The following is a 10,352-nucleotide window of genomic DNA, read 5'->3' as shown; positions in this document are numbered from 1 at the left end:
GTCTTACCCTCGACGCAAGGATCACAACGGTGTAAAGAAAGATGAAATCCGACCTTCCAAGCTCCGGGATTTGCCAACAATGCGATTAAAGCTAATAACGTAGTTTGCTTTCTCTTCTTACAGTGATTAGGTTTTGAAAAGTGATTTAGGAACAATGACGGAAGTATTATATACTCTAATCGCATTATTAACAAAACCCGAGAAAACAACCCCCGTAAACCGGCTACTCGATCGAGTAGCTAAGGTACTCGATCGAGTACCCCCTTACTCGATCGAGTATCATAGTTACTCGATCGAGTACCCAACAGGCCAGAAACTATTTTTAAACGCAACTCACCCTTACTCGACAGAGTAAGGCCTACTCGATAGAGTACCCAGAGACTTATAAATACGGAGTATTACATAAACCCTAAAAGACAAACTGACAAAACTTATAAGACTAATGGCTTACCGACGCAATCGACGCAAGAGAGAAAAGAACAAGGACTCACGAACAATCAACGATCTTGGGAGAGATTAGAGGTGATTAGAGTTACGTAGAATGTTTTAGGTTTTGTAAAAAGTGAAACAGTAAATCTCAATTTATAACTCTAATCGTCTTTAATCAAACCGCGGAAATAATCCCCGTCAGACCGGATACTCGGTCAAGTATAGAGAATACTCGGCCGAGTATCCCTTACTCGGTCGAGTATTACCATATTCGGCCGATGTAACAACCCGGATTATAAAACAAACGAAAAACTTATATAAAGTAAATATCAGAGTACAATACTGATAAAAGGGTCAAGGTGGCGGAAACACCTGACCAATCCGGTTCGCTACTAAATCCAAAACAACTTAATACATTATTCGAAGGTTCTTAAAACATAAGGCAAACTCCTAATTTATTATTAAGCTCGCTTCGCACATTCCCCAAGCAAGCATCATCCAAACAGCAAACATCTGAACAACTTGAGAATGGGGGTCGACAATCAGTCGGGAGTAACTAGATGCTCTCCCAGTCATGTTTACAACAATTGAATATAATCAACAATCATTAACAAATGAAATGTAAAACCAGTAAACGTGTGAGACCATCTATACTCATGAAAAATCCAACAAAGCTTACCATGACTTATCAACTTTAGACGAATGCAATCATGCAAACCTAGACCATATGTAACCACTAGACCATGAACACTTACAAGACTAGTATCGACAAACGACCCACATCAACTAAAGGCACAAAGCTAGCATTAAAGCATAGCAAACATGGCGACACACAATCCACAGCAACAGAAGGCACAAAGCTATCATCAAAACATAGCCGAATAGAGCGAACGTCGTTAGAGCGTATAACGCACTGCCTCTAACTGCTAGAGCGTATAACGCACTGCCTCTAGCTGATGGAGCGTATAATGCATTGCCTCCATCGGTGTGGAGCGTATAACGCATTGCCTCCAAGGTACTATGTATAGTGTATAACCACTGCCTATTTGACTAAGACCTGGCCAGACTCTCGGTGCAAACCGAACGACACTCGGGGAATAGAGCCTTTAACACACTGCCTCTGTTACCCCCCGACCATAGACCATACACCAATCCCCGAAGGGTAGCGTTAGTTCATTCCGATAGTATATAACTGATAATACCGTCATCTATTCAAACCAGCCAACAAACAAATGCACAGTATAACTGACTGTACTAACATGTGTGAACAACATCACGACTCAACTCATAGTATAGTATAACTGACCATCCTACTTATCATATGAATAAGAGTAACCAACGATATATAAAAATACAATGTCATAACACGTTGAACACAATACAACATATGAAACAAGTATAAGCAACCAATGTTATAGTAACTTCAGCTATAACTTTAACTTTAACTATTCAATGTTATAGTAACCCTAATCATAACATAAACTCTGGATGCGAGGTCATAGTAACCTCGACTATAACTTCAACATATACGACTTGAAGTTATACTTACCTCAACTATAACCTTGATACGAACCTCAAAGTCATACTAGTTCCAACCATAACTTTGAGCCATAAATCTCAGGGTATGTTAGTTCCAGCTATAACCTTGACTCGTACTTCAATGTTATAGTAGCTTCCGCTATAACCTTGAATCATATTTCCAAGGTTATACCTATTTCAGCCATAACTAGAGTAACTACCCAAAGTTGTACTAACTTCAGCTATAACACTTGAATCATCATCAAGGTTACACTAGCTTTAGCTATAACTCTGGAGAGAACTCTTAGCCGCCTATCATGCCGCCACTAGGGTTTGATTCGGAAACCCTAATTACGCTCATGACACCCATAATAAACATATAAACAACATACGATATATAATTAATGCATTGAAACATATACAAACATGAGAAAACATAATTAACATGATAATAAACAATCAAACATGTACTAATCATAGAAAACATTCCTTAAATCATATTAATTACATCAATTGGCATAAACACAATTAAAGGAAAACACCTAGTTACCTTATTAAGCAAATAATCCTAAAGATCGTCTTCAACGATATAAATGTCCTCTCCAGGAGCAACTTCCACGCCTTCATTGAATCATCCACGTGCCAAAGATAACGAATCTAATAAACATACTATATATATATATATATATATATATATATATATATATATAAACTATAAAAACTATAAAACTATGCGAAACATAAAACTTACGAAGAAGATAGATAAATACAAAAAGTAGGATCGATCTAAGCACGAAAGATGATGAAGGAAGGAGGAAGGAGGCACACGAAAACCCTAAAAGAGGGGTAGGGCGTGCGACACAAAGAGGGAGAGAAGAAGGAAGAGATTAGGTTTAGGGTTTTGAGAATTATGAGAAAAGAAAAGCAAGGGTTTGGATTCCCTTCTTATTTATAGAGAAGCTCATGAGTTTATTTCAAACTTAGGCCCAAAACTTACCCATCTACATCAAAAATCACGTGAGACCCATGGAAGGAGCGGTCTTCACCGTTTTCGAGCCCAACGAGCCCAAAAGACAAGAGACGGATATTTTCCCGAAAAATAAAATATAAAATATGGGAAAATAAAATTATAGAATTATATTACGGAAATTAGGGGTGTTACAGCCGAGTATTCCTGGACAGTAGCCTGACCAGAAACACGCGAAGCATTACTTGGCCGAGTAAGCCATATTCGGCTGAGTAACAGGACTTAGAAAAACGTAGTATTACAATCTTCCCTCCTTAAAAAGAACTTCGTCCCCGAAGTTCATACCATACTCAAAACTGAAACCAACAAACACAACACAAATGCTCAACAACAACAACAACAACAACAACAACAACACCTACTCCAAGTACCAACAACTCCCACTATAAATGACAACACACCCAACTCAAACTCAAAAAGATGACAAAACATAGCTATGTTAACCCCGGCTAATCCCAAAAACAACAAAAACAAGCATGCGACCATCTCCTACCCCCCCCCTTAAAAGACAACAGTTACGTCCCCGTAACCAATCATACCTGATCGAAAAGGTGGGGAAAATGCTCTCGCATCGACTCCCCTGGTTCCCATGTGGCCTCTTCCACATTGTGATTAGTCAAAAGTACCTTTAGTAAGACGGTCTCACCATTCCTTGTCTTGCGCACTTTTCGGTCTAAGATCTCTTTGGGAACCTATGCATAACTTAGAGACTCATCTAGCTCTATGTTCTCAACATCAAGCACATGTGACGGATCACTCACATACTTCCAGAGTTGCGAAACATGAAACACATTGTGAACTCGATCCAACGATGGTGGTAAAGCTAGCCGGTAAGCTACTTCACCTACGCGATCTAAGATCTCATACGGGCCGATAAACTTCTGGCTCAACTTCCCTTTCTTGCCAAACCTCATCACCCCTCGTATATGTGACACTTTAAAAAGGACCTTGTCACCTACTGTGAACTCAATGTCCATGCGGTGCAAATCTGCATAACTCTTTTGGCGGTCTTGAGCTGCTTTCATATTTTAACGAATCATGCGAACTTGCTCAATCATATCCTGCACCATCTGTGGTCCTAAAACCACTGTCTCTGCACTGTCATCCCAACAAACTGGACTCCTGCACTTCCTGCCATACAAAGCCTCAAACGGTGTCATTCCAATGCTGGTGTGATAGTTGTTGTTGTATGAAAACTCAATCAAGTCCAGCCTATTTTCCCAAATTCCACCAAACTCCATGACACAAGCCCTCAACATGTCGTCCAAAGTCTTGATAGTCCTCTCAGTCTGACCATCTATGGTAGGATGAAAAGCTGTACTCATCTTCAAGGTCGTTCCCATCAAATCCTGCAACTCTTGCCAAAACCGTGATATGAACCTCGCATCTCGATCCGACACTATATCCTTTGGCACACTATGTAACCAAACCACATGTTTCCTATAACCCAAGGCTAACTGTATCTTGGTCCAAGTATCCTTCATCGGAATGAAGTGAGCTGACTTTGTTAAACGATCAACGATCACCCAAATCATATTGTTACCTTACTGAATCCTTGGTAACCCCACGATAAAGTCCATAGAGATCGACTCCCACTTCCACTCTGGCACCTCAAGTGACTGAATTTTACCTTGTGGTCTACGTTGCTCACCTTTTACTCTCTGGCAAGTTAAACACTTGGCCACGAACTCGGCCACATCTTTCTTCATATTAGGCCACCAAAACGTTTTCTTTAGGTCCTTATAAAGCTTGTCACCCCCTGGGTGAACTGGATAAGGAGTGCAATGAGCCTCCGTCATGATCAACCTTTTCAAGTCCGAATCGCTAGGACACACCATCTCCCATCAAAATGAACACTCCCATATGTGTGGATAGAAAACCTCGAAACCTTGCCACTCTCTTGTTGGGAAATGTGTCCTCAACAATAGTGCGATCACATGATTTAAATATCATTATTAAATCTCATACCAAGAATACGAAAGGGATGATACATTACATATATAGTCAACTGGTCCACACATATCGGTAATGATTGGCTGGCTAGAGTTTGACATTACCGTCGTGCGACGGTGGTGATCAGTTGATCCCTTGAGGTCACACCTAAAGGACGATTCCCTTAATTGAAAAGGTTAATTAATTGTATGCCGATACAGATTAATTAATTCCTTAAAATTGAACAAATTATTATTATAAGAGAGAAAATGACATCTTATTATAATGTGATTAAATAAGATTTTATTTAGTAATTTAAGAAGTTATATTGCTAAAATTAATCGGTGTTTGCGAAACACGCGAGATGAGAATGATAAGTTAGTTATAATTACAAGATATTGTGAATTATACTAACTAGTAATTAAATGACCATTTTATGAGAAAGTAATTTTAAATTACTAGTCAATTTGTTAAATATGATTTATTTAATTTGTAAATGATATTTAATTTGTTAAATATGCATTTTAAATTAAAACATGACATAAGACATGTCACATGTCACATGACATACAATTGTACAATTGACAAAAATAAAATGGACTCCGTATTACACTACATAAACCGAATTATTGGTGGGCAAGCTTTAGAAATTTTGTCTTGTTCATTTGTCTTATTCATTTGTCTATGACACTTGATAGTGACTTGACCATGACAAAGCCTTACACCTATTTGTCTTGTGAAGACAAAAAGAAAAATAATTATGGTCCATAATGTTATATGCCAACCGGTTTTTGTAAAGATTAGAGTGAATTTATTCTCTTAATTTTTACTCATTATTCATTCTAATATCACATGCAAAAAGTTCATGTATTTTTCCTCTCTTCTCTCTCTTTAATCTTCATCAAAAAGATGAGTTTTTGATTCAAATTTGTTCAAAAGATTACTAAAATTATTAATGTAATATATGAGTGTTAGTAATCAATTTTAAGGTAAACCACATTACAAATATCTAGTACATATTAGTTAGTGGGATTGAGGGATAGTCTTGGGTGCTACTAATTGGAGGGCTTCTATTTTGAGGTCATGTATGTTCATCCAATATTGGAAAGCTCAAGAACTAACAAGAAGGAGATCTTGTTGGTGCCCAAATAGCCGAAATTTTGATGGTGAGAAATAGATTTTTCCATCTCTTTTATTAAAGTTTGCATGCATAAGATTAGTAATTTATTTTATGACTAAATAAATTTGAAACATATAAGAATATGTTAAGTAATGAGATATAGATTTCCAACAAGAGGTATCATGAGCCTTAGGTTGTTTGCATGCAAATTGGTTATAGTTTTTCCGAGTTATACGATTAACATATAAAACTTGTAAATTTGTGTTATTATGATATATCACGAAATAAATTTATGCATGTTAAAGTTTCTGGTCCTAAAATGTTTTTAGGATATTTTGGTTAATTTATGGATTTTTATTGTTCATTTTATATTATATTGGCATTAAAATGTGATTTTTATGATAAAAATGTCATTTTTGGACGCAAATTAGCTAAACTTTGAATTTTCCAGTGGTTTTTGGATATGTTTTCACATATATTATTTTTAGTTGATCTGAAAATTTTCATAATTTTTGGAGTTCTTATGCTCGAAAAATGGATTTTTAATGTTTAAAATCGGATTTAAATGAAAAATAGGTTAATATGAGATAAATTTCGAATCTGGTCATAGAAATTTAGTATGTTGTCACATGCAATTTTACAAGATGTGTGTAAAATAATAGGCTATATTGAAGTCTTTATGCATGATTTATGGATTTTTGATGAAAAATAGCATAAATAGTGACTTAATTAGTAAATAATTGCTAAAACATACTCCATGACTAAGGAAAAACGTCACATGTTGCTATTTATTATCTTTTTCAGATCTAAAATTGAAAAGTTGGTGAATATAATTTTTCTCATGTTTTTATGATTTTATTGTTAAATCCGATAAACCGCAACATAGTTTTTCCGATAATTTTACGAAATTTTAACCTAAGTTTTTGAACATTATGAGTGTCATGGTATTTTTCCAGAATTTTCATGAGTTTAAGTTTCAAGTTTTGAATTTATTTGAAATTTTTGTGATTTATTTGAAGTTTATAGCATTTTTTATTGTAATTTTGAGTCCTTTAATGAACAATTTTAAGTAATATGAGTTAATTATAGTCAAATAGTTAGTGAAGACTAATTTTGAGTCCTAAGATGGTTAGGGTAATTAACTTGTGCATAAATATGATTTTATGTAATTTATTGTGATTTTAAAAAGTTGAATCACGCAAATCCGTAAAAACCGATTAATATACGATATTGGCTCCTTAAAGGCGATTTAGCATAAAATTGGGCATGTTCATACATATTATAATGCTGCATTTTATTTATGATTGTCATAATTTTATTTTATGTAATTTTTGAATTATGTAATTTTTACTTAGTATGGCCTTAGTTTTTAATTGATATTACCCGAAATGTATGGGAATATCGATTCGGTTGTAATTTATTGTGATCTCGTATCACCGTTTTGTAATTTAATAGATTTATTTTATTTTAATTACAAATGTATAATAGGAAATCATGTAATTTGTTATGAAATTTATTTATTTCGGAGTTCCTTGAAGACCGTGTCACTCAAGAAGGCGATACATAAAGACGGTGTTACCTCGAGATGCGTGCCTCAACCGAAGTTCAAGGGACCAATGGAGTTGGTTTCCGAATATTTAATAGTTAATTAGATTTTCTTTTTTTTTGGAAGGCCATACTAGGAATTTATTTATGCTTTGCATTTTATTTATATGTTGCATGCATCGCTAAATCGCCATAACTAAAACATGCATTGTTATCTTAATCGAGTATATCGACCGTGTCAATTACAATTATCGTAGGTCACCGCTTTAGTTCACTTAAAACGTGATTGATAATAAATTGACATGACCTCTCGCTAAAAATAAACAATTGAGACATAGCCTTACCAAAAAGTAGAAACCATGAAAACCTATTTCGCGAGGGAGTGCACTCGGCCATCCCGGGGTACAAACCTTGTTACGTAGGGGAAGTGGGTGATAAATGTCTATCCACCGAATTCATGTTGATGAGGGTTTCATCGGCTATCCCGTGCCCAAGTTAATGTGGGTTTAGATCATGGACACATTTATTCGAAATTTGGATTGAGCTCAACGGAAGTATTCGTGACCGTAGTCGCATGTGTTCCGGGCTATAGATAAATATTAGAGAAATTTTATCGACCGAGAGTTCTAAAAGTAGAATCGATTAAAGAGTTAGTCCACCGAGTTATATTGATAAGGGTTCCATCGGCTATCCCGTGCCCAAGTTAATATGAATTTGGATCTCGGAATCATTTATCATAGTTGGGTAGAGGTCACTATGTAAATGCTTTACTTGTTATTTACAAGTATTTATAAAACGATAAATGTTAAGTTTTCCACTATTCCGTTATCATTTTGTTCTATTTCTTTACCACAATTCATATACGATATCATTTCGATTTTTGATTCAAATCTCCATTAAAACATCGTAACTAAAGACAAATTTGAATTTTTGCTTCTAAAACCTCAAATGAACCATTGCTAAGGATCTCATGTAAAGAGTATAGATAAAAGTTATTCATTATCAAACAGGTTTTTGATTCTTGACTAACACATCTACTTACAATGGATTGTTTTTCATATACTTAATTGAATTAAGTACCTTGAAGCGATAATTGTTTTGGTAATTACATTTGTCAGAATTCGTAATTGACCAAAATAACGCAACCACTTCAATGAAAGTTTTAAGACTAAAACGATTGAATTGAAGAGTAATCTTCATGAATTCAATTTTGCTTCTCAAAGCAAAGACTCATTGAAATGAGTGGGAGCATTCTCTTAAACCGTTAAGATGAGGACGAGGTTCAAGAAGTAAAGATTATAATGGAATTGATACAAGGTAATGTTAAAAGTAAAGTTATTGAGAATAACGATACTAAACCTATCAATCCCGACCGATAAAGTTTCCATTGTCTTAAATGTTGGACACTAGAAAGGAAACTACCCCAATTTATTAAAGAATCAACAAGTTAGTTGTGGGACATCTAGTGGGACCTTCTTCTTTAAATGGTTATTTGATTGACATAAGTTTTGCTAGTACCATTTCGTCAATATTAGAAACCGATGGTGGTTTTCATCATTGCATGTGATACATAGGATGATTAGAATATGACGACTAGCATCAAATAATGTCGAGAGATAGAGTCATTGTGAACTCAATCTAGTTTTGGGTTTAGAGTTGTACTTAATTGTGACTATTAAGTGCATAAACTCTAAATAAGAATATAAACTTGTTAAGATACAAAAGAGGTTTCACTTTTATGACCCTATACACCACGATTTGATGTATGGCTAGCCCATTATCAAGGTGATTATATTCTAAACCAAACTAGAATGATATATCATGAAGATGATGCAAGACTCAAATTGGTAACCCAAGATTAAACCTTAAATTCTGGAATGATTAACGCAAAGAGTTATCGAGTACTCTTGAAACCATTAGATCTTATGGTATATGCGTATCTTGTATTCAAAGCAAGATGTCTCGTGCCTTTTGGTTGAAAAGGAGATCGAGGTTGTAAATCATTGATCCATAATAGGTTGATCATTTTCTTTTACCAACGATTTAGGTTGACACTAATGTGTTCACTTAATAAGGTAAATAGAGAAATCTTTGAATAAGTTCAAAAGTTCAAAGAAGCACGATTTAGTCGTGATGGGATTATCAAAGTGAAGACTTTGATATAAGCCAAATGAAATGTGATATAGTATCACAAGTTAATCTCTCTTAACACACATTATGGGATAATGTGTGGTTGCATAAGAAATCAAACGCTATTCGATATGGTTTGGACTTCAATCAAGTTACTTTGAGTTACTTGATCCTTTTGGGGATTTTATATTTTGTCTAAATTATTTTTCCACTAAAACTAAAACGAATCATATGAGATATGAAATGGTAGGGTACCATGTTTGTAAGTTTTCACAAGAAACAAATGCTCATTTTTCTCTTTCAATTATCACGAGTACGACGGGTTTGCGGCTCGTGAAGCTGTCTTTCTAAAATACAAGTTTATTTCTAGAAGACAGAGTGGGAGAAATTATTCAAGAGCCACAAAGAATGTTATGTCGCAAGAAACTGGTCTTTCTTGGCTACATGAGACGTTTTGTATAAAACGTTGTTTCGTGTAAGACGTTGTTTCTTCAAAACCTAGGAGGTTAAAGTCATCACTTGTTAAAGGTGATGAATTAGTGTTACTTTTAAGAAAGTAAAGAGCTAACAACTTACAAAGAAATTGTTTGATTCAAGTTGATTACTTCTGGAAGGTAATGAACATATGAATTACATGAGAGTGTTTAAGTC

This window comes from Silene latifolia, chromosome 8 (genome assembly GCF_048544455.1).
Source record: "Silene latifolia isolate original U9 population chromosome 8, ASM4854445v1, whole genome shotgun sequence".
Classification (NCBI taxonomy): domain Eukaryota; kingdom Viridiplantae; phylum Streptophyta; class Magnoliopsida; order Caryophyllales; family Caryophyllaceae; genus Silene; species Silene latifolia.
Note: the sequence above shows the minus strand (reverse complement) of the source record.